This window comes from Petromyzon marinus, unplaced genomic scaffold (genome assembly GCF_048934315.1).
Source record: "Petromyzon marinus isolate PM22_M1 ecotype Great Lakes invasive population unplaced genomic scaffold, UKy_Petmar_22M1.pri1.0 PM_Scaffold_486, whole genome shotgun sequence".
NCBI lineage: Eukaryota > Metazoa > Chordata > Hyperoartia > Petromyzontiformes > Petromyzontidae > Petromyzon > Petromyzon marinus.
Genome location: NW_027423486.1, coordinates 5,009 through 18,384, shown reverse-complemented (window position 1 = coordinate 18,384; position 13,376 = coordinate 5,009). Strand labels below are relative to the sequence as shown.

Below are 13,376 nucleotides of genomic sequence, written 5' to 3'. Positions count from 1 at the left end.
TTTCATCTCCTTCCATGTCCTCTCTCGTCCTCTTTGTTCCCAATTTTCTGTCTCTGTCCCTCCTCTTTGTGCCAAATCTCATTTATGGTCCCTCTACTTAACCTTCTTCCATTCCTCCCTTAAAGCCCCACCTCTTCTCCATTGCCCATTCTCTACCTCTTCTCTCCCCTTAAGCCTCCACTCCTTCTCGTCCCTACTCTTCTCCGATCCCATTACTGTCTATCGCTGTCACTTATTCCTCAAACTTTGTACACCCCTGCCATCTAAATCATTCCATTCTGTCACTGCCTTGTGCTTGTTATGTCAAGAGAGAAGGCACTCTATAAATATACATCAAAGCCACCACCGCCACCACCGTCACCACCGCCACCAAGAAAAGGAACAGATTTATTTGTTGGGTCTGGAAGTGGCCAAAGTGCAAGTCGGCCATGAAAAAATTTTACATTTAAAATTACACCGCTACCAATTAAAACATTAAACACAAACACAAAGGTTGTCTGTATAACCTCAACGGACTCTTGAGGCAAGTGCTTTTAGCGAGCAACTATGAAAGCCAGCATGGTACACAATGGGGAGGGTGGCCAGCACCATGCCTGGCCGCCTTTATCTCCTGAGTAGTGATGTTTACACACCGCACCAGGTACTCATTGGAGGCTGAGTCGACCTCGAGTTAGCCCAAAACCACTTTAGTTCATCGGTACTGGTGTTGCCAAGTTCATAGCGCAATACGCGAAACACTATACAATTACCGGATAATAAGCATACCCACACAGGCTTGTGCATGTGTGGGTGGGTTATTTATACAGCAGTATGCAACATGGCAGTCAGTCGGCACCTTCCGCAATGCACGTTGGTTATTCATGAGGATGCACATCCTGATGTATTCATTGGCTGATCACCCGAAGCCACCGTGTGAGCTGAGAGTTTCTCGATCTTACCGGGTACTCGATAGAGCTGAGAAATGCACTGCGGTCAATACTCAGAGTCATCATTTAGAGGTAGAGACCCAGAGATGAAGAGAATCCTTAGCAGCCCGTACATGTTAATGGATAGCAGTGATGGTCCCAGCTGCTGACTTGTACACCAGGGGTGAAGAATTGAGACAAGGCTGTGGTCCCAAGATAATTTCACTCCTTCCATTTGTTTTGTATTGAGTGGCATCCTGACAGGCACGACACGGTTCAGACGCGGCCACCAGCTCAAAAAACACGTACAGAACAAACCCTGCGCAGAGAAGCATGCAGAGACACGTGCTCGAAATCACACCAAGACAGAGGAACGCGCAGATGAGAGAACATACACAGAGGTAAGATCCCTCCTCATGTTGACCATGATGAGAAGGAAAGAGCAACACGCAGATGAAAACGTTTCTGGAAGTGACGATGGCTGATGATCAAGAGTAACTTGGAGGGGAGGAGGAGGTGGGAAGCTCATGCACAGGTGCTGGGGCCGATTGTCACAGCGCAGGCATCACGAGAAGTGACGTTGGTTTGGGGAGGCCTTCATCAAACAGTGGATTTACCACTGGTGATGATGCCCATAATGATGATGAATGCATGGGCAGTCCACTCACATTCGTGCATAATCAGGTGCACGTCCACTCCCCTAGTCACCCCTCCACTAATCTCACTCCCCGAGTCACCCCTCCACTCACCTCACCCCCATTCCCCGAGTCACTCTCACCTCGACTTCTCCACTCTATCGCCAGTCGCCCTGAAGAGGCCCAACTCCGGAGCCTCCCCCAGTGCCACGTTCACTCTCAGCACGAACATCGTGCGGTGCCACCCCCTCCTCTGCTGCATCCCTCCAACTCTTCCTCCGCCATTGCGAGAATCGGCTCCACGAAGGGTCCCACGCTGTCCCCGTCCCTCAATGGACTCGTGTACTTTGTTGATTAAGGCCATTTAATAAAATAATGATAATTAATTATGCACACACACAGGTCACCAAAGTAGCCTCAATAGACATGTTAGGGCAAGTTGTGGAGCCTTGTGCTGTGGAACACACGAGGGGGTGGTATGTATTTTGTATGTAGAACTTCTTTTGCACGGTACGTAGCCAACTGTGCTAATCGGAGGTGCAGGGGAAGGACATCAAACTCAGCACAAAAAGTAGTTCTAAAGAAATTAGTTTTCAATCACAGCTCCAGTGGCTTCTATCAGAAGGAAGAGCGTTCGAGACGGCCGCAGAAGCGCTTCTGAAAGTGTGATGCAGCGACCGCCTTTGTTCGATGGTTCGCCAAAATCTGCTGTAGGGATGTGATGTGGCCAACACCATGCACGCGGCCACCTTTGTCTCTCCCAATTGTTGATGTTTATTATAGACACTGCACCAGGTACTCTTTAGAGGGTGAGTCGACCGAGGGAAGGTTCAGGACTGGGTCACACAGACACACACACACAGAAAAAGATGCCCTATGTCAAATCCAGAGGCTTCTAAGAAAATGGAGGTGTAAGATGGACACAGCTATTACATGGATGAAGGTGTAATACAGATATTTGTGTTAACGTGGTGCCGATCACCTGAAAACAATAACAAAAATCCCACCACTCATTCATCTGTTTAATCTTTGATTGGAAAACGCTGGGCGAGACCTGCGACATTCGAGTGAGCTTACCTACTCGCTCACAAACACGCAACACTCAACCCAGTCAATCAACATGTTACACACCCTAAATATGACCCGCCTTGTCCTGGGGGATACCTGCAACATGCGACTGAGCTCACCTCTTCACTCACCAACTCACCCACTATTGCTATGTCATCCACACACCCACACACTCGCTTATCTTAACAGACCTCAATAATTGACATTTAGCTCCTGAAGATATTGCTACATGCAATAAAACGCGAGTGTGTGAGTGATTGATTGAATGTGTAAGTGAGCGTCTGGTTGCGTGAATGAGTGAGCATCTGAGTGCGTGTGTGAGTGTGTAAGGTAAACGGTAGTGTATCGGCGAATGTGCTGTGCTACAAATCTGGTGATCCGAGTTCAAATCTCGCTCACCAGTCTATGGGTCTCTGTGTAAGTCTTTACCTCTCTGTAAGTCTATGGGTCTCTGTGTAAGTCTATACCTCTCTGTAAGTCTATGCGTCTCTGTGAGTCTACGGGTCTGGTAAGTTTACTGGTCTCTGTGTGAGTCCATGGGTCTCAATATGAGTTCATGGGTATCTGTTATCATCATCTGTGTTTGAATGAGTCGATGGCTCTGTGTGATTGACTCCAAGTCTCTCTGTTCGAGTGAGATTATGGCTTTCTGTGCAAGTCTACGTGACTTTACCGAAATAACCAAAGAGTAATTCCTGCAGTCCCGAAAGTGCCAAATCAAGTTTGAGTCTATGTCTCTCTGTGTAAGTGAGTACAACATATCCTTGCTTAACGCGGGGGTTGCGTTGTCGAAAATTGCTGCTTAAAGCTATTTTACGTCAAGCAGAAAACTTTTCTACAAGGAAAAACGGTAAAGGGGGAGGCTCCGTTTTAGCACAATGTAACTTTTATTACTATTTTTAATTGAGAGTACAGTACACTGTTTTCTATGTTTATTTTAAATGTGTTGTGTATATGTAGAAGATCTATATTATAATCGTTATTTATACTGGAGGAATCTAAAAAGCCCTTTTTCACAGATTTCCAGTTGGGGTGGTACAGAAAGTTACAAGAACAAACGATGCAAAAACACAATCGAAGTGAAAAGTATAGGAAAGGTAAGCAAATCACAAAAAAATAAAAAACAAACTATTTTTATCTTACCTAGTAAAGCCCTCTAAGCTATTAGCTTCTATTTCAGAAGCGAACTGGCCACAAATGATAGATGAATGAAGTAGCTTATGACGTGGAAATTTATAGCAGCCAAATAATAATAAAAAATTGTGTTACATTCATCAATATACATACAAAGGACGTGAAAGGGAGATATGATGAGTGAAAACTATAAGGGAGTGAGTGAGATGACACTACACACAGATGCTGGAACAAAGGCTGAGGAAGAGGATGACACGCCACATTACACAGTGCGCTCCGGTACAGCATCAGCTCCCAGCAATACAGAACAACGCTGCCAACACCCACACCACTCATAAGAGCAGTCCGTCATGTGCTACTCCAGTTATAGTGGGTGTGGTGTGCGCTAAGCGAAACACATTACATAAAAGACGAGGATGTACTGCATATAGTCCTCTGCGTGAGTGAGTCTATGTCTCTCTGTGTGAATCTGTGCGAGTGATTCTATGGTTCTCTGTGTGGGTTAATCAATGGTTCTCTGTTTGAGTGAGTCTATGTGTCTCCATGTGAGTGAGTCTATGGCTCTGTGTCAGTGAGACTCTGGCTCTCTGTGTGAGTGCTCTCTCTGAGTGAGTCTATGGCTCTCTGTGGGAGTAAGTGGGTCTCTAAGGCCACCACCATCTTGCTCCCTGCCCAGTGCGTCCACCTGGCTGAGCTGCAGGAGTCTATTGTCCACCACTCCAGACCGCACAGATCCAGACGTCCACCTCCAGCACAGACACCGGCAGATTCTTAAACCTGGTGGTGGAAGTAAGGACACGAGAGGGGTAATAGTCAACCACCATTACCACCATCAATACCACCATTACAACCACCAAAATCACCGCTATCGTTAACACCACCATCAATATCACCACCTCCACCACAACGATCACAATCTAAATTACAATCACAATACTCTTTGGTTCTTTCGGTAAAGTCACGTAGGTAGAAAAAAATAATAGATCACGACGTTTCGATCGCAACACAAGCAACCATCATCAGGTGAAAAAATATAGCGAGAAAACTGCTGAAACACGAAGTTATATTGGCTTGAGATAAGCTCAGCCCAAGGGTAAGTGGGCGGGGCTACAGGTAGAATTTGCATGTAAATACAACACCACATCGTGGAAAAGGAAAGAGAGACACAGACACCGAGAGACATCCACACACAGACAGAGGCACACACAAAGAGACACACGAGAGACGCATATAGAGAAAAACACACCGGCAGAGAGAGACAACCACACAGACAGATGCAGAGAAAGATAGACACAGAGAGAATTACATAATTGCCCATGAATTACTATGGTGTGACAATGCCAATTACCAATGTCAAAGGGAACATCAATGAATGGTAAATGTGGGTTAATATCCCCAGAAGAGCATGTAGACTACATTAAAAATTAAAATAATCAGGCAATATAATATCACATATGGGTTCAGTTTAAAGTTTACTTATGAAAAATAATCCTGAAATAATTGTGCACCATAGATAATCTTAATGGTCAAGTTACATAAACATCACGGAATCACTTAAGCTGACCATTTAAAAAGACGTTAATTCCAAAATGTTGAGCAAAGGAAATTGTTTGGAAGTTCATCTCACACCAAGTACATGTTACTATAAATCTAAATCTGCATAGTTCTCAATCAGCAAAGTCGCAAACATGTTTTACCACAAGCAAGGAGTTCGGTGTAAAGCTGTTAAGCAAATTAACCACTGCACACGGTTTTAAAGTTCTCTGCCTCAAAGACAGCACTCTACCAAGTGTCACGACGCAGCTGCACACGCCGCATGACAATAGGCGGAGTGAGTGAATCTAAGTAGACACTGACCCTGTCAAAGGGGATCCCATGTCTAGAGTATTTGTGGCTGGTGCTACACATTTCTAACGTGATTAGCCATTTAGCTGATCTATCATTTGTGGACAGGTCGCTTCTGGAAAACAGCCACATAGCTCAGTGGGTCTCACCTGGTAAAATAAAAATAGTTTATAGAGTTCGTTCTGCCTTAACGCGTGTTTTCATAACGCCATTTGGATATGGCACGATGGATGTATTAGGGAACACGTTTTATAACGCGAATGCTAAGTGGTTGAGTCAAGAGAACCACGTCGCGCGAGTAGGAATGTGCGGTTGTACGGCTGCCTGGGCACAGCGTCACACGAGGCATTGGGATGCTGCTGGATGCTTCCTGATGCTCCCCACGCGCCTCAGTCTTTGTTCAGCCGACACACGCATCTCACGCTGTTATCACGGACTGTGCTTTACCCTGTATTAGTCATTGTAACGAGGGAGTTTACACAACGCGGTGTTATTCAGCAACGCAACTACCGCGTTATAGAACACTGTAGTAAATATTGTCGCGGTGTGGAAGGAGCAATGAACGTCATCTTGTGGCATGGAAAGGCATCGCAGCCCTAGCGAGCAGCCAGAGACAAAGACTGCACGCACGGCAAAGTTGTGATTGACCCGGGGACTATTAGCAAGTGACACGTATGGACTAATGGTTACTCTAAATGACGATGTTGACGTTGGTTATAACGTGCTACAAATATGCTGAACGCACATCGCATTAGCTCTGACAAATAGCGGACTTTTTTAAAAGTTATCGTTTACAATGGTTAATTTGTATATCATGCCAAGTGAGTAATTTGCGTGTGGACCCTGACAGCGGCACTCAATGTCCAACTCTTGCGAATGCTCTCAGGGGATCTTTACCGTGCGCTGCGTTCACTCACTCAGCCCCAATCTCCCTGTCGTGAACTCACCACTCACCCACTCACTCACCTCACCCTTCAACTCACTCACCCTCCTCACCTATTAATTCTCCTCATTAACTCACTCACCCTGCAATCCACTCCCTCACCCCCCCCTCCATCACCCGGCACTCACCGCCTGTCCGTGACCACCTCTCCCGTGCCTACAACCACAAACACCACCACCACCTCTCCCGTGCCTACAACCACAAACACCACCACCACCTCTCCCGTGCCTACAACCACAAACACCACCACCACCTCTCCCGTGCCTACAACCACAAACACCACCACCACCTCTCCCGTGCCTACAACCACAAACACCACCACCACCTGTCCCGTGCCTACAACCACAAACACCACCACCACCACCTCCTGCTGCTGCTGTCGCGGTCTCCGCGTGGCGCCGCGGGCCCAGGGGGAGGCCTCGCGGCCCAAGAGCGGCGCCACGGCCCCCCCCTCCCGCTCCTGGCCCCTCCCCCTCGTCCCTCCTGGCCCCTCGTCCCTCCTGGCCCCTCCCCCTCGTCCCTCCTGGCCCCTCCCCCTCGTCTCTCCTGGCCCCTCCCCCTCGTTCCTCCTGGCCCCTCCCCCTCGTCCCTCCTGGCCCCTCCCCCTCGTCCCTCCTGGCCCCTCCCCCTCGTTCCTCCTGGCCCCTCCCCCTCGTCCCTGCTGGCCCCTCCCCCTAGTACCTCCTCCTCCCGCTCGCGACGTGGAGTGATCTCGCCCCCCCACCGCCCATTGCAAGAATGGCGGGAAGCGGTCGCGGGGCCGACCGTGCGCCGCCTCTCGCGTGATTGGCTCGCTTCGCGTCACGTGGGGCAGGCGGAAGAAGAGTATGGGGGAGGAGCTGCGCGGTTAGGGGCGGGGCCGTGGAGTCACGTGGTTGGCAATGATTGACAATAAGTGGGCAGGGATGACTGTTCCGTCAAGGTGTACGTCACATCCGGTAATGACGTTGGTATTAATAACACGCCCCTTCGTGACGTGCATCACACTTGCCTCTGTCCCGCGTGCCGTCAACACGAGCTGAGCATGGTGCTGCTGATCGTTGGCGTTCTGCTCTTGGCCCTGCTTGGGATGGGGATCTTCATTTATCTTCGTTTTACGCTTTCCATCTCAGACTTTCACCGCGAGACCACGACGCTGCAAAGGGAGATGATGGGCCAGCAGAATGTGGAGCTCTGTCAGAAGAACAAGACGCCCCATCTGAAGCTACAGCAGCAGCAGGAGGAGTTGATGGATAACCGAGAGACTCTCCAGAGAGAGAACAGGGGCCTGGTTCAACAGCTTAAAGAGCACCAGTTGGAGCTGGAGTCGACGAGAGTGCCTTGCTGCGAGCGTGCGTCTCTCCGTGCGGATTTTCTCCGAGACTGCAATGCAGCACAGCGGCAAATGTCGCTGCGCTGTAAAAAGGAAGGTCTCCGTAGGTCGCTGCGCATCCACCTGAGGGAGTTGAACTTCCTGAATCCACAGAGAGGGCAGAAGCAGTTTAGGCTGCGCGGGAAGCTGGCGCGTCACGAGGAAAAGTGGCACGGCGAAGAGAAGATGCGCAAAGAGTGCCGGCATCTCAGTAGACAGCTGAAAGAGCTGAAATGCGCCAATTCTCAAATTTACAAAGATGCCACCACCACCAACGCCACTGCCACCGCCGCTGCCACAGCTGCCACCACCGCCACCAAGCTCAAGAAATGAAGAGATGTATTAATTGGGTCTGAAAATGGCTGAAACGCAAGTCGACCATTTAAAAACATTGGGGCAATTTTGAAAATGACACCGTCCCAATTAAAACATTATTCACAAAGACAAACGTTCCCCGTATAGAATCAAGAGACTATTGGGGCAAGTGCTATTAGCAAGGAGCAGCACCTAAGAAGGCCTCCACAATACAATCACAAGCACAAACACAAAGGTCCCCCATGTAGCCTCAACACACTGTTGGGGAAAGTGTTGTACAATATATATTTATCTATGTTTAACTTATTTTGCATCACATGTAGTCAACCATACCAATGGGAGGTGTTGTTAATGAATAGTACAACTTTTGGATTCCATTACAGAGAATCGTTAGTAAGTCGAACAGTTCATAAGTCTGAATAAAATAGTGTACTGTATTTAAATTCACATACTGGAAGTGTTGTAAAATGTATTACGGTTTAACAAAAAATTGGAAGCATTGTTAAAGTCATAACACGGAATATTATACATTTGCAAATAATACTGTAATAAATACTGTATGGTAAACAAAAAATAAAGTTACATAAATAGAAAAAAAATATGTTTTTATTGTCACTTACCTTGAGTCTGGATGTGGGCCCGTTTGTCGGGAGGGGGCATAATGAGTCCCCATAACTGCACACGGGGGGGGTTTGGGGGTGAATGCCCGCAAGCACACACACACACAAACAGCGACAGTCATCCCCCGAATAGCCTAACCAGAATGTTGGGGCAAGTGCTGTTAGCCAGCAGCGCCTATGAAGGCTGGAATGTCGCACGAGGGGGTGTGTTGTATATATAGGTGTTATGAAAATTGATGAAAATAATGAAAATTAAATGAAATTTGAGATTTGCATAATTTATCCGAAATTATGTTAATCAGTGTAATTATGCGCATAAATTATGCGGATTCGAGAGATAATTGTATTAATTTATGCGAGTGGGCGTGGTTATGATAATGCAGGTCGTTATGGATTATCAGGTCGAGCCTCGGTGACGAGGATTGTGTTATGAATTGGAATAACGCAATTAATCGTATGCAGTGACGCAGGCGTTGTGAGCGTGAATGAGAGAGAGTCGATTCGACTCTGCTCTTTAATTCCGTATTATCGATAAGAATACGATTACTCTCGATTGAACATTACGGATTATGTGTGTTATGGATTATGTGTGGTGATAGTGTGCTTATGATAGGTCCCCAGGATTCAGATCTCAAACGCAGAACAATATTATGCAGAATTTCAGGAAGAATCACACACAAACCTTCTGCTTTAATCAATTTTATTTCTAGCTAACTTTAATTTTTGGATAATATAAAAACTCAATGTCGGGATTTTGGAATTTCAACACAGCGTTAACATGATACCATCACGATTGCGTTGTTTCACCTCGATAGCGGCACCTGTGGTTAATTCCCGACGCGTAACACAATCGATCGGTTGTTGAGAGAGAGATTAAAAACATGCGAACTATTCTATCAAACCTTAACTTTATAATATGCAAACCCGTATGCTTGAATTGTTACACAACACGGCACTTGGTCTTTGATTCGTATCCAATCCTTAATACATCCTGATATGCGAAGTTATTATGCTTGAAATCGTCAGCACAGTACCACGTTGATGTTCGTTCATTGATTCATAACGATTATGAATTTAAAGCGTTCGACTGAAATACTTCGAATTGCCTTATCAACACCACTCGATGGCCACCATGCTTCGTTACTTGAATTGTCACACAACACAGCATTCGGTCATTGATCATGCGCGGCCCTTAATGCAATTATTGTCACGTTGTTCACAATAGGATGACTGATTATTATGCAACGCTACTCGTTGACAGGGCACTCCAACCAGTATTATTCTTGGAGGCACAAATATGCGTTTCAATTCGTTATTTCATTTGTGGATACCAGCAAGATTATGCAGAAAGACAAATATTAACGAACGACTCAAGTATTTCTAATCAACTTCTCAACGCGACTCAATGGGTGGCGATGTTTTCTTTTGATATCCTTATCTCGGGCCAATCTTTTAATTAATTGTGGCCAGACCCCTGACAGGGAACCGGTTGAACACGCTCTCTATCCCCGCGAGCGGCGCTCCGTGGTGAGGTGTCAAGAATGAATCCTTGTTAATGGGTCAGTTGGTAATTTATGCGGTTAGAAGTACAGCCCCAGCACAACATTACAGAGAAAATTATGAACACTCTTAAAAACGATAGATTATTCACTCGGTCGTTGCGATGTTTCCACAATCACGGATGGTTCAATGGCTTGAGGTTTTTAGGCTTTGTTAATGACCCGTGAGTGTGTGTTGAATGGTATGAATGGTGAAAGAGTAGGCCAATGTTCGGAATCGATTCTTTGCGTCAAGCAGACGTCTGGTTTGTCGTGTAGTGGGGGGCAGTGTATCATACGTATCAGTTGATTCTTCTTTCAGTAGTTGGTTCGGACTCGACGGACGTTGGTGAACGAGTAGATGCGTTGTTGTAGCTGAGATGACCGTCTGGTAGACGGCGTTAGAAGCACGCCCGCAGCGGCGCGCTGGTGCTCCGTCGTCGGCGGTTGTAGATTGCAGGCTCACGATTCGCTCGTGGTGGCGCTGGCCACTAACAGCGGCAGCGGGTCGCCAATCGGCGACACTCGCCAATTCGGCGAGTTGTAGAGACGTCTCCGGCGTCGGTGATGGCTGTTCTTCTGCTGAGATGAGTTGAGCGGGTCTTCTGCTGAGATGAGTAGAGATGAGTCTTCTTCTGTTGAGCTGAGTTGAGATGAGTCTTCTTCTGTTGAGCTGCCCCCGAGGGCTGATGAGTTGGCCCCGAGGGCTGATTAGTTGATTTCAATGCTGAAACGGCTCCTTTTTATGCCAAAAATCTCTCTCCCTCTCGGCTCCCCCTCACGAGGCGGAGCTATCTTTGATCTGATCGTATGTCGGTGGGGGGGGGGGGGGTCGTGTGTCGGTGGTGGGGGGGTTCGTGTGTCAGTGTGTATGTTTGTGTGTGTGTCATTTATGACACGGTCCTGTTCGGGTCTTTCCTCAAGCCATAAACATCAAGACAACAGACACCTCGATTCATCTTGGTGGCGTCTGGTTGTCTAATCCCTCCACCCAGAGAGAGAGGCGGGTTCCCCCCCCCCCCCCTTTTCTGTACGCGTTCCGACGCACAAAGAAATGGTTAAGATTTTTTTAAGTTTAACATTTCACATCACAGTTGGTATCTTATCATACACAGTTATGATCCTGCTTGTGATTCATAGTATTTGATTTATTTCCAAGTGAAGATGCTCTTCCGAGCGTATGCATTTTATCACGTGCTGCAGGGAAAGACAAAGGTGGCCGGGATCTTCCCATCTCTCTATACTTTGCAAATATCATTTCGACTCCACATTCTACCAGCCTAATCCACCCCGTTGCCTTGGCTCTTACTTAGTTTATTAATTTTCGTCACTTTGTGCGTTTATAAATGTGTGACAGTTTAACTTAAAGCTCGCTCGCTCTTTTGCTGCCCGTGTGCAGGGTGGGGTGGGGGCTATTACTAAGTTCCGTGTGTGGCAGATGGTCCCCGCGATAACGTTCTGGTTGTCTTGGCGTGAAATTCCTCTCTCGCGCTCTTCGGGAGAGACAAAGGTGGTCGGGAACACCTCTTTATTCTTTCGACTTATATTTCTCAAATACCATTTGGTCCCATGTTCGCCAAGACTCGTGTTTGTAACTACGTCCTCCCGACACCTCTCGGTTTTACTGAGGTTCGAATTGTTATGATGGAATTATTAAAAAGAAAAATAATTATCATCCTGAGTTTAAAAGGTCCATTTCTTGATTGTTGGAATCCATATCCCTTGGTTCTGTAAGGTTCTATAATGGAATGTCGTGTAAGGTTAACACGTTGTTATTATTAATATTATTTTGCAATTTTCTTTAAAACTTTCTTTTCCTGGTTGCCGTGTGTGGGGTGGGTGTGTCTCCTCATCAAACCCGGCTGGCTTTTCCAGATGGCCCCTTGTGATAAGGTGTGATTCCTGCTTCTCCGCGCTGTGAGAGAGACAAAGGTGGTCGGGGTTGCTTGGGATATTGTTTAAACTCTTTCGCAAGTTTGCCCATTGTCTCGTTCCTTCTCGATAACCTTTGATGTGAATCGGTATTCCTGCTCCAAGCTTTGTTTTAACAGTAAAAGTATTAAAGGTGAAAATCATTTGATAGCGAATTAATCATTGGATAATAATTCACTGATGTATCTGGTGGCCTGGTCTTAATTGGAGTGAGCGCGAGGACCGCTAACTTTAGCTTATTCTTGTTATTGCATTTTAATTTTGAACCGTTGTTTTAAAAAAAATAGTTTAACCCGTGGGCGTCCTCATTTCTGGCTTGCGGAGGGCTTCCCTCTGCGTGACCTCCCTTAGGGCACATCAAACTCTTGTTCATCTGGAGATCTTCGCAGATAGCTGCTAACATCCTCGCCTCGAGAGTTTTATTATTTCTTTATTTTTTTAATGGTCTGTTTATGACCGACATCTGGTTTTTCGTGTTTCTGGCTTACGGGTTTTATTCATTATTAAAAAATATATATTGTTTGTCACGAAAGAAAGGAAAAAGAAATCTACGTGTATGCATCCGTGAATATTCTTATGGATATTAATTGTGGAAAAAGGGCCGTATACAACAGAGTGGAGGAGTGGGTGGAGAGTGGAGAGTGGAGGAGTGGGTGGAGAGTGGAGAGTGGAGGAGTGGGTGGAGAGTGGAGAGTGGAGGAATGGGTGGAGAGTGGGGAGTGGAGGAGTCGGTGGAGAGTGGGTGGGTGGAGAGTGGGGAGTGGAGGAGTGGGTGGAGAGTGGAGAGTGGAGGAGTGGGTGGAGAGTGGAGAGTGGAGGAGTGGGTGGAGAGTGGAGGAGTGGGTGGAGAGTGGAGGAGTGGGTGGAGAGTGGAGAGTGGAGGAGTGGGTGGGAGTGGAGAGTGGAGGAGTGGGTGGAGAGTGGAGAGTGGAGGAGTGGGTGGAGAGTGGAGAGTGGAGGAGTGGGTGGAGAGTGGAGAGTGGAGGAGTGGGTGGAGAGTGGAGAAGTTGGTGGAGAGTGGAGAGTGGAGGAGTGGGTGGAGAGTGGAGAAGTGGGTGGAGAGTGGAGAGTGGAGGAGTGGGTGGATAGT

General features: G+C 47.1%; 1 long non-coding RNA gene across 2 annotated transcripts; it reads right to left on the bottom strand.

The window, feature by feature from the left end:
• Positions 1–2,290: 2,290 nt before the first annotated feature.
• On the bottom strand, positions 2,291–6,997 carry LOC142923405 (uncharacterized). 2 transcript variants are annotated; one of them, XR_012940743.1, is made up of 3 exons: positions 6,895–6,997; positions 4,428–4,519; positions 2,291–2,376 (listed from the first exon to the last, which is right to left on the bottom strand). It is a non-coding gene; the product is annotated as an uncharacterized LOC142923405 (long non-coding RNA). The 2 variants fall into 2 exon arrangements; XR_012940744.1 differs by lacking the exon at positions 6,895–6,997 and adding an exon at positions 6,659–6,791.
• Between the last annotated feature and the right edge of the window lie 6,379 nt (positions 6,998–13,376).